The sequence below is a fragment of the Cricetulus griseus genome, chromosome X (assembly GCF_003668045.3).
Source record: "Cricetulus griseus strain 17A/GY chromosome X, alternate assembly CriGri-PICRH-1.0, whole genome shotgun sequence".
NCBI lineage: Eukaryota > Metazoa > Chordata > Mammalia > Rodentia > Cricetidae > Cricetulus > Cricetulus griseus.
This window is the reverse complement of record NC_048604.1, coordinates 51,307,736-51,323,503: the sequence shown is the minus strand read 5'-3', so window position 1 is coordinate 51,323,503 and position 15,768 is coordinate 51,307,736.

The following is a 15,768-nucleotide window of genomic DNA, read 5'->3' as shown; positions in this document are numbered from 1 at the left end:
TAAAATGCCGTAGTTTAGATAAAAAGATAATTGTAATTATTATACTACTTTGAATTATTATACTGCACTAAGAAATGATTCATTAATCAGGAGATGCATGATAATAGTAGAAACAAATAGAATTAGCAACAAGTATTCCGTTTTTATTTAAGCTAAATATTTTAATAATAAAGGTTGCCTGCTTTGACCTGTTTAGGTAGCCAGAATGTGTTTTGTTTTCCCATTTATAACTCAGCACAAGTCTCTATTCTATCTCTATATTCTCTTCATGTAGAAAAACTCCCCCATGAATGAAAAATCTTACCAGAATATAGCAATATGTATGTATGTATGTATGTATGTATGTATGTATATATTTTAGATCTTAGAAATCATCTAATAAAATATTTAAATCTATTTAATGTGCATATTTAACTTTCAATATTTTGTGAAATGTGTTTAGTGACTTCCTCAGCTTTATAAGAATGAAATTTACAGATATGTAAAAATGTTTAGCGATTTGTTGACTTTCCTTTAGTCTTTTGTTCATTGTTCGAAAGAACAAACAAGAGTCTTCTGGTATCTGCTTTTATGAACTATCATTGCAAGAACTGGTTCATATTATAGGTCTACCAAAAAAAAAAGTATTTCACTAACTATATTTTGATGGCCATTCTCATTTTCTTGATTATTTTTAAGTTTTATCAAAATATAAGCATTTTTGTTAAGAATAGCATAATTTATTTTTTTACAGCATGAATTCTGAATCAATATGCAATTTCTTTGGTCTCATCTCTATTACTTAATCAACTAAAATGTTGATTACTTTAAAGTATGAAGATATGTACTGTAGCAACTCTGATGATGGATGTGGGATCATTTCAGTGCTTTGCTTGACTTCTACTTTTCTTAAAATCTAAAATAGAGCTTGAATTCAATTTTGAATCCTTCCTTCAATTAGCTCTCAAACTAAATCAAGATTAAACCAAAAAATAATGTCCCAAAGCTGCTAGTGATAAAGGCACCAGAAAAAACTATAATACATATGTGTATTAGTCAATGTGTATATATCATATATAATATCAATGTGTGTATATTATATATACAGTAATATATATATATATATATATATATATGTAATACATTCTTGACTAAAAGAAAACCATAGATAGATAGATAGATAGATAGATAGATAGATAGATAGATAGATAGATATACAATGGAGGAAATTATTTCCTAAAAGTTTGTATAGATGCAAGTTTTGTAGATTTTCTCACCAACTCTATTAAGCTAAAGACAAAAAATCCCAGTTCACTGGTTCTCTATTTCTTTCTAGTCCTGTCAATTAATGCTTGAGATGTAGTCAGATCCATTGACTTAGAGTTTACCAAAACCATAATATGTCCTTAATGGTATTACTTGAGAAGTGTTAATAAGTAGAAAAATCAATCCATACAAAATCACAAGACCTTATTCTCCTCTTTTAAAGTATGTTAGAAAATATCTCAGTTAACTGTAAACTACTGCACCCCGATGATGAAATTTCAGTTATCTTTTGCTTTACCCTCGGCTTCCACTTCGAAATTCATACTTTCTTGGAAACACAAATATACATTGTATATAGATCTCTACTATTTCAAAGGAACAATAAATCTCATTTGTATTCTGCATTTGAAGCCTACATAATTAGCTGTTTTTCAACAGACTTGTAGGGAGCAAAAACATCTAGAAGTCAGCAGTATGTCAAAATGTGAGCACCAAAACAAAATGTATTTGGCAATGCGGTCTATAATACTATTTTTATTACTATTTTAAAATATTGTGGTAACAAAAAATGTACAAAATAATTTGTATGGTGTTACTAAACCTTAATTTCACTTACAATAGTACTCTCCTAATGATAAGCAAGCTGGTTAAAACTTTGCTTTGGATTATATTTTAATATATATCCCCCAGTGATTTTTAGTAAATATATTTGTGTTAGAAAACAATCCTCAACATGCCCTGCATCTCAGTTTGCATTAATAATGCTATCCTTCCACGTTCCTTGTTAACTGAAGATTAAACATTCAGCATCAAAAGAATGTAATATATTCAGTGCATTATCAGAAATAATAGAAAAACCAAAAACTCCACATGGTCCAAATTTAACTAATCACTAACAAATTTACAGTAAAATCTACTGTTGTGGTAAGTGTCATAAGACTATGTTCAAGGCAAAACACATATGCACAAGAATATTTTAATTAACATCTATAATATATAATATATATTACATTATCTTACCATTCCTGATGATTTCTGTGAAAGAAATGCTGAACCTACCTCATTGCAGATTATAGAGGAACACAACATAGATGGACATAGGAAACATTTTTTTTCTCCTATTGTATACTCTCTGGTATTCCATATCATAGACAGTTGCTTGCTATTATGTGTAAAACTATGAAAATGCAAAGGAATGTCTTGCACTAATTTCTTTGTATTAGACTTCCTAAAATATGCAGTGCCTTAACTTTTTCATATTAAGCATATTTCTCCACTCCCATGCACTAAGACAGAACAGTGAATAGAGTGCTTCTTATGTCTTCACACATGTTTCATAAGTCCCAAACTCTGAATATTATACCTATGATTATAAAACTCATCCAGTTTTAAATGATTCACTTTTCTTGCTTATACATGTATTTTACTTTTGATATAGTTTTATTGAAGATAATTTTTCATACAATATATTATGATTACAGTTCTTGCTCCTTCAACTCTTCTCATATCTCCCATTCACCCATCTCCACATGCTTTCTTTTTCTCTCTCCTAAAAAACAAACAGCCAAACAAAACAACCCAAACTAAAGCAGAATTTTAATAAAGGATATACAAGAAGCACACACACACACACACACACACACACACACACACACACACACACACACACACACAAAAGAAACACATAAAAACACAAAATGAGAAGACCTTATATACAAGCAAAACATCAGTAAGACAAGATAAAAATTCCTAAAAAAGTAGGATGAGACAAGTGTACAAAATGACCATTGAGATCATTCTGTGTTGGCCATTTACTGCTGGGCATTTAGTCCACTCCACAGAATGAAATCCATGCATGACACTGCTGCAGTGGCCAAGAACCTGTGCCTAGATAGGTCATGGGCCTAGGTGAAAACCATATACTATTGTTCTGTTAAATGAACATAGCAGATGATTCCAAGGAACTATATGCTAGACAGAACTGTACTGATGCACATATGAACTCACAGAAACTGTGACAGCATGCAATTACCTACACAGGTTCAAGCCAGATGGGGTCCCAGTGCTAAGAGGGGGGGGTAATATAAACTGTCATCCCTAAACAATTGCTGACTACTAGCCACGGAAAAAAAAATGATTGTTTTCTTTATTGAGTACTTGAGTTCAATCTATGTCAAGTAAAGATTTTCTCCTTTAGCTCTCCGAGTAAGGAAAGAAGTCAGAGTAATTTTATTAGCAATTTCAGATGTACGATTGTTCAAAACATGGTTTATATGTTTTATTTCACTTTATCCTGACAACCACATTGCCAGAAATAGATTTTTTTCACTTTTTTAGGGACTGGACAACTGAAGTTCTAAAAAGAATAACTATCTGACCCAGGCCCAGCACAGGAAGATTTGGAGGACACTTCAGAGCCCCTGTTGAGGGCCCTACCCTGCCTGGGGAGTGGTGGGTGGATGGGGTGGGGGATATGTTGGGAGTAGGGGAGGAGGGGATGGGGTGAGTGGAGGGAGAGGGAGAAGGGACTTACATGTGAAACAAGCTTGTTCCCTAATTTGAACTAATAAATAAAAAAATAACTATCTGAGGTTATTCTCTTATGTCTGTTTTAGAAGTAATTCAACTTCCATCTGACTCCGGAACTTCAATCAATAAATTGCAAAATGAATAAGAATTTTAAAAATACCTGCAATCTCTTTAAAACATTGCCATGGAAAAGTTCTATTCAAAAATCTCCCTGTTTCTCTAATATCTGAGAGGAAATAACAGCAGATTCAAATTAGATAGGGTAATGAACCTTCTTTGTGATCTTAGGTTTCATCTGGAGGATTCTGTTAACTTTTTTCTAAAATATGACATTATCAGCCTCTAATTATAATATGAGCACCAATATAGGCAATACATGTGAAAATATTCTGCATATTCAAATATTCTCATTACATCATCACCATCAAAGATATGGTATTACTTTATCTGGAACCAAAAAAGTCAATTTGGGGGAACTTCACAAGCCCAGATTCCTCATCTCTAAATAATTTATACTACATGACAAAAAGTATGATGGTGTCTCTTTTAATGAATTTTTCTATTTCTTAAAATGCATTGAAATTGTTACAGATAAACCTTAAAGAGCTTCTAATAATATCCTTTTTTTTCCTGATTCAGTTAGGGGAAATAATGCTACCAGCATAAAAGCAAAATGAACTCATTTAAGATGTAGTCTTTTCTATGGAGAAATCTTAGAAATTAAGTTTTATAAATAGTGGCTTAAGACATTTGTTGAAGATCTTGTATAGTTTTTCATGCTATATCTGAACTAATTGTGTATTAATTTTGGATCCCTTTAGCCTCCTATCATTTATTTATTTTTACGTTTTTATTGTTTGGGAATTTCCAACAGAAATACAATGTGTTCTGATTCTATCCACATCTCACTCCATCCCCTCCACTCCTTTCACATTTCACTATCACTTTTCACTGCCAACTTCATATGTGCTCTTAAAAAAAAAAAAAAAAAAAAAAACACCCTCGCGCCACTTACTGCTTCTAAGTATACCCACAGTGTAGCGCCATTTCCTGGATGCTCTCGATATTGGTATCCCTGAAGAAAAGCATGTTGCTCCCTTCCAACAGTCATCAACTGCAAATAGATCCTTAGTTAGGTGTGAGACTTCATAAGGCCCTCCCAGGCTGTCCTGGGATTATCTTTTTTCTGGCAGTGTCATGTGCATACTATCCCAATGACTGTGAGTTCATGTGTGTTACAGTCCCAGAACCTTGTCCGACAAATGCTGTTTTGGAGTAGTCATCATCTGCACCTGGCACTTGAGTGATGATCTCTGAGCCTTCAGTTAAGGGGTGTGATACAGAGTTCCTCTTTAGAATTGAGTACTCTGAAGTCTCTCAAATGTTGTGAGTCTCTGTATTACTGAACATCTTCAAAAATGCTTCTCTCGTTGGTGTTGAGAGGTACATTAATATATGGGATATAAAGATTAGTCATCAGGTGGCAGTTTCCTGTTATGTGCTTTTATCATATCAATAGTAGGTTGTTCCCTAGGGCCTATAACCTACACCGCCAGTCTCTTAGCTTTCTGCTAAGATGATAAACTTAAGTATGGAAGGCACATATCTCCTAAAGCCCCTGTAAATATTTATTGATATTGTCCTTTGAGTTTTAAAGTGCATCAAGAACCCTGCTACTTAACAAAATGCTTCTAGAAATGTAGCCATTATTAATAATCTTCTTTTGTTTTAACTTAGAGACAGTGTCTGTACCTCAGTTACCCACCTGCTTCTCCAGCAGTGGCCTAATCACTAAGGCTGTAGCCTGGTGGAAATTCTGTTTTTCCAGGCACTGGCTCTGCCACTGCTGCTAAAGGTAACTTTAACTAAAACTCTATCCTTTTATTTATAAATAAGACTGGAGATTCAAAGTTGAAAAACTGCTAGCTCAAACAGGTTGAGTAGCAACTAGCTAGCCTTCTCTTCTTTCTGGCAGCTCCTTAAGAGAGCATCATTCTGCTCTGCCAAATAAACAAACAAACAAAAAGCCATGCAACTTCAAATCCCTCCATACTCCTTTGGGTGCTTCTCTCTATCTCTTCTAGATGCCCTCTGAAGCTTTATGATTACTTTCTGTCAACTAGTTGCTAACTCAGCCTCCTGACTCAATGTTAATTTTATTTAATTAACACAATTCAAATTCAGAATTTACACTGTGATTGAATATTATCCAACAAACTTCCCTCACTATGTCTAGCTTTAAAAATAAGAAAAGAAAATTACCATCAAATACACATTTCAGCCACCTTTTTCAATTGTGCATTCAAAGATCAGATAACTACTAAGTAGTTCTCAAAAACATGTATAACAGCATGACTTTACATACACACAAGAGGCGGGTAGGGAAGGGAAAGAGGGAAGGAAGGGCTGTCTTCTAATGGACCTAAGTATATTGATCAGGGGAAGTATTCCCCGAATTCCGCTCATCAGATTATATGTTAACTAGGTGCAAGGAAGTAATTTCATTATTTCAGAGAGACCTATACTGCCTTGATTACTTTTATTCTTATTCTTATTTTCTTTTTTAAAATTGATGCATAACTTTACACTTTAATATCACTGAGACAACACTAGCTCAAATATCATGGATTCTTTCTTGCTTATTATACTGTCCCTCTGTGAGACTTACTAAAGTACAGAAAGTCCATTTTGTTAAAGGTTGCATTATTAGAGATGAGGAATGCTCATTGCAACTCAATACATTAATTAAGATTTCAATATGTACACATGGTAGTAGACATAAATAATTGAGAGAAGCAAAATCATTGTACCAGCAAGACTTAAATCATGGCAGTAATAAATGGCACAGTGATTTATGGATATAAATCAAAGTAAAGCGATCAATTATTTCAAGGGCTATTGCTGTCGTAATGGATGAGAATGTGTGTTGAATGTACCTAGCTTTCTGTAATAGTTATGTCAAATAAATATCCATGAATTAATCTGAACACTTATAAATAATTATGATTTTGTTATGGCTAGTATTTGTCATCTTTTGACACATCTGTTCTCTTCTTTTGATGCTTTTTATAAATGGTTCTTCTTAGATCAAAAAAGTTATATTAATGTGGTGTTCTGAATACACATATTTCATTTTTTATTACTATTTAATTTTTACAGGCTAAGTAAGTAAAAAAATGTAAACCACACAAGAATAAGAGTTTACTTGCTATAGCTTTAAAATGTCACTAAAATGCTCAAGTGCCTTAAACTTAACTTAATCCTGAGTTAAGATTTGTGTTGATGGTACTTAGAGTTGGGGCCTTTGGAAGGTAATGAGAATTAGATGATCTCATAAGGGTTAGATTCATGTGAGGGCTTTCCTTTATGAGAAGAGAAAGGCAGAAATGAATGAGCATGTCTTATTCTCTTTCCACATGATGTATGCAATTATGTTCATTACAACAAGAAACAGCTTCAGCAAATACCAAACATGGTCAATGCCAAATTCATAGATGTTTACATTCTAGAATCATAAAGCAGTCAGATCTCTAATATGCAAAACAAACAAACAAAAACAAACGTACTATGTTCACAAAGTAAATAGTATGAAGTTTATTGTGTACTTCAAAACTGGCAGAATTTAGAATGTTGACAAAGTTTTCAAGTTTGAAACATGATTATTCCAAAAAGGCTGAAAATTTATCTTATTCAGTATTTGACTTCTTTGGTAGCAGAAGAAAATGGGAAATATCATCACATGCACCCGAGAAATTTTCCTTTACTTTTGTTGTCTCACACAAAAAGTAAGGCTGGACAAAGATAACATTCCATGTGAATAAATTGAAACTGTGAAAATATAAAATTTGGGCCACTGAGATTGCTCAGCAGCTAACTGTTCTTGCTCTTGAGGTCAAGATATAAGTTTGAGTATCATAATTTATGTTGTAGAAAGTGAGAGTAATCATATGTGATTTGTCCTCTGACCTACACATGCTTACTATGAATATGAACATACGAAACAAATGTAAAAATTTTACATAGATAGCATTTATTTTGATTATAAAAATTACAAGTACATTCTTAAAAAATTTTAATCCCCAAATAAGTATAAAGAGAAAATAATAATAGTCATATTTTATATGAATAATATTGCTGGTAACAATTTGAATTAATATTTGAAATGTAGGTCTGTGTATTTTAAAAATGTAATCATTCTTCACATATTTTTGAATAATAACTTTAACCTTACCTAATGAATATTTTCCTGTTTATGAAATATTTTCAAAAGCTTGAAATGTAAATTTTAATCAATTGGAAAAGGACAGATTGCTGAGTGACTGAAAGCACTGGTTCATATTTTAGAGAATCCAGGTACAGTTCCCAGCATCTGCATGTCATTATGCAATCATCTTTATGTTTAGTTCCAGAGGGTCCGGTCCTTTCCTCTGACATCTTTGGACATCAGGTAAATAGTAGCATATAAGCATACATTCAGTAACAATAGTCACATTCATAGAAACAAAACAAAATAATTAAAATTTGGTGAATTATCATGCAAGAGAATATACCTCAGTTTATGTGAATATTTTCCTACAACTTGATAATGCCTTTTCATTTTTTTTCCATTACTATCATAAAATCACAATCACTTTTTTCTGCACGTTAATATGTGTTGATATCCACCAACAATTATTTCCCGTTCTTAAACTATTGTGTCTCAAAAAATAGAAACAAACTGATATATATTCCATTTTTTAAAATTTAAATTAGAAACAAGATTTATTTACATATTATTCCCAGTTCCCTCTCACTCTCTTTCCCCCCTGCCCACCACTAACACCCTACTTATCCCATACCATTTCTGCTCCCCAGGGAGGATGAGGCCTTTCATAGGGGGGGTCTTCAGAATCTGTCATATCCTTTGGGATAGGGCCTAGGCCCTCCCCCACAGGGAGTATCCCTCTATGTGAAATGGGATATCACAGTCCATTCCTATACTAGGGATAAGCACAGATCTACTACAAGAGGCCCCATACATTTCTGAGGTCTCCTCACTGAAACCCACATTCATGGGGTCTGGATCAGTCCCATGCTGGTTTCCCAGCTATCAGTCTGGGGACCAAGAGCTCTTGCATGTTAATGTCAGTTGTTTCTGTGGGTTTCATCAGCCTGGTGTTGACCAATGTGTTCATCATTCCTCTGTCTCTGCAACTGGATTCCAGTTCAGTTCAGCATTTAGCTGTGCTTGTCTGCTTGTACTTCCACCAGCTGCTGGATGAAGGCTCTGTGATGGCGAATAAGTCAGTAATCAATCTCAAATCAATCTCATTGTCAGGGCAGGGCATTTCAGGTAGCCTCTCTTCCTTTATTTAAATTATTAGTTGGTGTCAACCTTGTAGATCTCTAGACTTTTCCCTAGTGCCTGATTTCTATTTAAAGCTATAATGGATCCCTCTATTATGGTGTTTCTTATCTTGCTCTACTCTATTCTTCCCACACTCAGCCTCCCTTCTTCTTCATGTCCTCCTCACCCCTCCTCTTCTACCCTTCTCATTTGCCTAGCTCCCTCTCCCCTCCTCCCATGCTCCCAATTTGCTCAGAAGATTTTGTCCTTTCTCCCTTCTCTGGGGGACCATGTAAGTCTCTCTTAGAGTCTTTCTGCTTCTCTGTCTTCTAGCTTCTCTGATGGTGTGGATTGTAGGCTGGTACTCCTTTGCTCTGTGTCTAAAATCCAAATATGATGGAGTATATACCAAGATACAAATTTTGATCACTATATATACTTACAAAAATTGTGCATATATTTTGTCTCAGCTGAAACTTTAGTGAGTTCAAATTAAGTAACCCTATCCTAATTTATCCCATCCAAAACAAGATGATTATTTATTTCTTTCAAACTGATAAACTAAAGATCATCGAAGAAACTTCAGATCTCAATTACATTACAGATTACCTGGCTGGATCTAATGGTTATACACACACACACACACACACACACACACACACACACACACACACACAGAGGATCACATGAATCTTTCCCCAAATTGATCCTACACAATATAACATTATACAAACCTTAGTATATACAAAAGAAACTACTGTATCCTCAAACAAACTGAAGTGAAACAAAAATAGAGCTCATCATTAAGATAGAAATACAGAAACTAAACAAATGATTGGAACTGAAAAATACATTTTCATGTAAACTTTGAGTCATTGAGGAAATCACGGGTGTAAAATACAAACATTTATTTGAAACAAGAGAAAATCTGAATAAGTCTTCCTTGGCCTCCAGGACACAGCTGATGCAGCCTTAAGAGGAAGTTTTTATAGCTGCAAGTGGTCACATAAAACAAACTGGGAGATCTCAAACACACACACACACAAAAAAAAAACAAAAAAAAACCTGATGATATAATCTAAGTATCAGACCGAACATAAGCAGATGGAAAAAAGTATAAAGATTAAGGCAAAAAATGAAGGAAATAGAGACCCAAAGAACAACATATAGAATCAATGAAACAAGTTGTTTTCTCTTTTCTTAAATTTTTGGCAAAGATGAATAACAAGCCTCTATACAAATTTAACAAAGTTAAATATGAGAAGACTCAAATCAACTAAATCAGAAGCATCAAGGGAAATGTTACATTAGACCACAAAGAATTTGAAAGTCATTAAGGGCTGCTATAATATTTTTATTTCCAAAATCTGAGCAGCATAGATAAGCTTGATAAAATTTTAAATGCCTGTGACCCACTTAATTAACATCTACCTCCTGAAGAGTCCCACTAGGATGCCAAGATCCTGGGGTTATAGTGGTGACATCTGTACTTGTGCCGGTAATCCTTAACAGTTTTGATTTAGAGTCTTAGTTTTGGTCTTGGTCATTTATCAAAGTCTGCTAAAATATACATATTTTTGTTTACTTCTTTACTTTTTGATTCATTCTCTAAAGGTATTCTACCATCCAGAGCACTACCATTTTTTACAATAGCCACTGGATATCCTAATTGTTCTAGGAAGAATTGTTCTCTAAAGTGACTGGGAATGACAGAACCAATTTTTACATGGAGGCCTTCAAGAGGCCCCCAAGGAGTTTCCCAATGTTAAAGGGTTTCCTTGATTTTCTCTCATTGATCTACATTCATTGTCCCAGTGTCAGCCTTTGCTGCATCTTACAAATACTCTAGAAGGATGGTGGCCTTCTGTTTCAGTTATTTCCAGAAGACGCATTATTTCTAGGCATGCCTTGTCTGCAATTTCCTCTCAGATGGCCTATCCTACCACAATTAAAATATTTGGTATTTTGAAGTCTCCTCATACCTTTGAAGATGGCTTCTCCTACTCAAGCCTCATTGTTATAATCAAAAGACTCAATATTGGCTCTATGCAGGATCCATTCATCCACTGGTGCTGATCTGATGTTAAAGGGCCCAAGCACCTTTTGTGCATACTAATTAGCATTTTTCGAGATAAGCAACATGTCAAGGACTTCAAAAGCTCAATCCCTCTTTTGTGTGTGTGTGTGTGTGTATTCATTCATTAAATTAAAGTTCTTATGCCAAAGAAGTGCTATGCTTTCCTCTTTGTCCCATAGGATTTTGTATGTTTTGTTTTAATTTACATTGGTTCTAAATAAAACTTTTAATTTCTTCTTCATTTCTGTCTTGACCCAATTTTAGCCACAATTTATCTCCCAAGGAGTTTGCCTACTTTCTTTGATGTTTATTGTTTTTGTACCCAACTTCAATGCATGGTGGTCAGATAGAAGATAGGATGATATTTAGATTTTCTTATCGATTTTCTGACTTTCTTTGTGCCCTAATACATGGTAATATTGAGGAAAAGTCTATGGGCTTATGAGAAAAATAACATATACTTTATTGTTTGGGTGAAATGTTTTACATGTGTCTGTGAAGAACATTTTATTTATACTATTTAACTCCAGAGTTTTTCTATTTAGATCTTTTTTTTCTTTTTATTATTATTATTATTATTATTATTATTATTATTATTATTAATTCAAGTTAGGGAACAGGCTTGTTTCACATGTAATTCCCCTCTCCCTCTCCCTCCCCTCACCCCCATTCCTTCTCCCCCACCTCCAACCTATCCCCCACCCCATCCACCCACCACTCCCCAGGCAGGGTAGGGCCCCCAACCGGGGTTCCACCAAGTCCATCAAATCTTCCTGTGCTGGGCCTAGGTCCTTCCCCATGTGTTCAGAGACAGAGTGCATCCCTTCAAGTGGGATGGGCTCTCGAAGTCCCCCACACACACCAGGGCAAAACACCAGTCCACCTCCAGAGGCATCTTTTATTAAAGTTTTACATCCTGACCACAGTTTCCCCTCCTTCTGTTCCTTTCAGTCACTCCTCACCTCCCCTTTACCTTCCCCACAACCACTGCTCCTCTATTTCTATTCAGAAAAGGGGATGCGTCCCATGAATATCAAGTAAACATAGTATATCACGATGCACTAAGATTAAGCACCTCCTTTTGTATTAAGGCTTGGCATAGTGATTTAGTATGAGAAGTATGATCCCAAAAGCCAATAGAAGAGTTGGAGACAGCTCTTGCTCCTGCTGATAGGATTCCCATAAGAAGACAAAGCTACACAACTGTCACATATATGCAGAGTGTCTAGATCAGTCCCTTGAAGGCTCTCTGATTACCAGTTCAATGTCTATAGATAGCTCCCAATCTCTATTCTAGAAGATTCAGTGTGGCTGGATTTATGTTGCCATTTGCACTTGTTTTGTGCATGGTGACAGATGTGGATCTATGCAATTTTCTGCATATCCAAATCCAGTTGTGCCAGCACCATTTGTTGAAGATGCTATCTTTTTTCCAATGTATAGATTTAGTATCTTTATCAAAATATGATGTTTGTAGGTGTTTGGGTTAATATCAGTGTTCTCAATTTGATTCCATTGGTCTATTTGTCTATGTTTGTGCCAATACCAAGCTGTTTTCAAAACTATGGCTCTATAATAGAGCTTGAAGTCAGGGATGGTGATACCTCCAGAAGATCCTTTATTGTACAGAGTTGTTTTGGCTCTCCTGGGCTTTTTGTTTTTCCATATAAAGTTGAGTATTTTTCATTAAAGGTCTGTGAAGAACTGTGTTGGACTTTTGATGGGGATTGCCTTGAATCTGTAGATTACTTTTGGCAAGATTGCCATTTTTACTATGTTAATTCTAGCTATCCAAGAGGATGGGAGATCTTTCCATTTACAGATATCTTCTTTAATTTCTTTCTTTAAAGACTCAAAGTTCTTGCTATCCAGGTCTTTCACTTTTTTGTTTAGTGTTACCCTAAAATATTTTATATTGTTTGTGGCTATTGTCAAGGGTGATGTTTCTCTGATTTCTTTCTCAGCCTACTTATTGTCTGTATATATTAGGTCTACTGATATTTTTGAGTTAATTTTGTATCCTGCCACTTTGTGGAGTGTGTTTATCAGCTGTAGGAGTTCCCTGGTAGAGTTTTTGGGTCACTAATGTTGACGATCATATCATCTGCAAATAGTAAAAATTTGATTTCTTCCTTTCCAATTTGTATCCCTTTGATCTCCTTTTCTTGTCTTATTGCTCTAGCTAGAAACTCAAGTACAGTATTTAAGAGATATGGAGAGAGTGGACAGCTGTGTCTTGTTCCTGATTTTAGAGTAATTGCTGTGAGTTTCTCTATTTAGTTTGATGATGACTGTTGTTTTGGTGTATATTGCTTTTATCATGTTTAGATATGTTCCTGTTATTCCTGTTCTCTCCAAAATCTTTATCATGAAGTGATGTTGGATTTTGTCACAGGCTTTTTCAGCATTTAGTGAGATGATCATATGGTTTATCTTTGTAAGTTTGTTTATAGGGTGGATTACATTGATGGATTTTCGTATGCTGAACCATTCTTGCATCGCTGGGATGAAGCCTATTTGATCATAGTGGATGATTTTTCTGATGTGTTCTTGGATTCGATGCACCAATATTTTGTTGAGTATTTTTGCATCAATGTTCATGAGGCATATTGTTCTGTAGCTCTCTTTTTTAGTAGTATCTTTGTATGGGTTGGGTATCAAAGGAATTGTAACCTCATAAAAAGAGTTTGGCAATGTCCCTTCTGCTTCTATTGTTTGGAACAATTTGAGGAGTACTGGTATTAGCTCTTGTTTGAATTTCTGGTAGAATTCTGTAGTGAAGCCAACTGGCCCTGGGCTATTTTTGGATGGGAGGCTTTTGATGACTGCTTCTATTTCATTAGGGATTATAGGATGATTTAAACTGCTTATCTGTTCTTGGTTTAATTTTGGTAAGTGATATCTATCCACAAAATTGTCCCTTTCTTTTAGATTTTGGAATTTTGTGGAGTACAGATTATCAAAGTATGACCTGATGATTCTCTGAATTTCCTTAGTGTCGTTGTTATGTCCCCCTTTCATTTCTGGTTTTGTTAATTAGCATTCTCTCTCTCTGCCTTTTGGTTAGTTTGGATAGAGGTTTTTCTATCTTGTTGATCTTCTCAAGGAACCAATTCTTTGTTTCATTGATTCTTTGTAATGTTTTCCTAGTTTCTACTTTATTAATTTCAGCCCTCAGTTTGATTATTTCCTGGCATCTACTTCTCTGTGGTGAGTTTTCTTCTTTTTGTTCTAAAGCTTTCATTTGTTCTGTCAATTCTCTGAGTGACTATTCTCCAGTTTCTTCATGTGGGCACGTAGTGCTATGAACTTTCCTGTTAGCACTGATTTCAGAGTGTCCCATAAGTTTGGGTATGTTGTGTCTACATTATCATTAAATTCTAAGAAGTCTTTAATTTCCCTTTTTATTTCTTCCTCCACCCAGGAATGGTCCAATTGGTTATTATTTAATTTCCGTGAGTTTGTAGGTTTTCTGCAATTTGAATTGCTTTTGAATTCTAATCTTAAAGTGTGGTTTTCTGATAAGATACACGGAGTTATATGAATTTTTTGTACCTGTGGAGGTTTGCTATGTTTCCAAGTATGTGGTCAATTTTAAAGAAGGTTCCATGTGGTGCTGAGAAGAAGGTACATTTTTTTTGTGTTTGGAAGGAATGTTCTATAAATGTCGGTTAACCCCAATTGGGTCATAACTTCTGTTAGATCCTTTGTTTCTTTGTGAAGTTTCTGTCTGGTGGTCCTGTCTAGTGTTGAAAGAGGGGTGTTGAAGTCTCCTACTATAATTGTGTGTGGTTTTCTGTGTGGTTTGAGCTTTAGTAATGTTTCTTTTACAAAAGTTGGTGCCTTGTAATTTGGTCATACATGTTTAGGATTGTGACTTCATCTTTGATGGACTTTTTCTGTGATGAGTATGAAATGCCCTTCATCATCTCTTTCGATTGATTTTAGTTTGAAGCCTAATTTGTTACATATTAGGATTGCTACACCAGCTTGTTTCTTGTGTCCATTTTATTGGAAAATCTTTTCCCTACCCTTTACTTTGAGGTAATGCCTGTCTTTAAAGTTGAGGTGTGTTTCTTGTATACAGCAGAAGGACGAATTCTGTCTTTGTATCCATTCTGTTAACCTGTATCATTTTATAGGAAGGTTGAAACCATTGACATTGAGGGATATTGATGTCCATTGAATGTTTGTTCTTGTTTGTTTTGGATTTATTGTTGGTGGTGTCATTATGTGTGGATTTCCCCCTCCTGTTTCTTTTCCTGTTTGGGAAAGTTTGGATTATTTATTACAAAGGTTTTTGAATGTTGTTATCTTTGTTGGGTTGGAGTGTTCCCTCTAGGACTTTCTGTAGTGCTGGATTTGTGGATAGGTATTGTTTAAATCTGGTTTAGTCATGGAATATCTTGTTTTCTCCATCTATAGTGATTGAAAGTCTGGGTAGCCATCCATGTTCCCTTAGTGTTTGTATGAAATCTATCCAGGACCTTCTGGCTTTCAAAGTTTCCATTGAGAAGTCAGGTGTGATTCTTAATAGTTCTTCCTTTATGTGTTATTTGACCTTTTTCCTTTGCTGCTCTTAATATTTTCT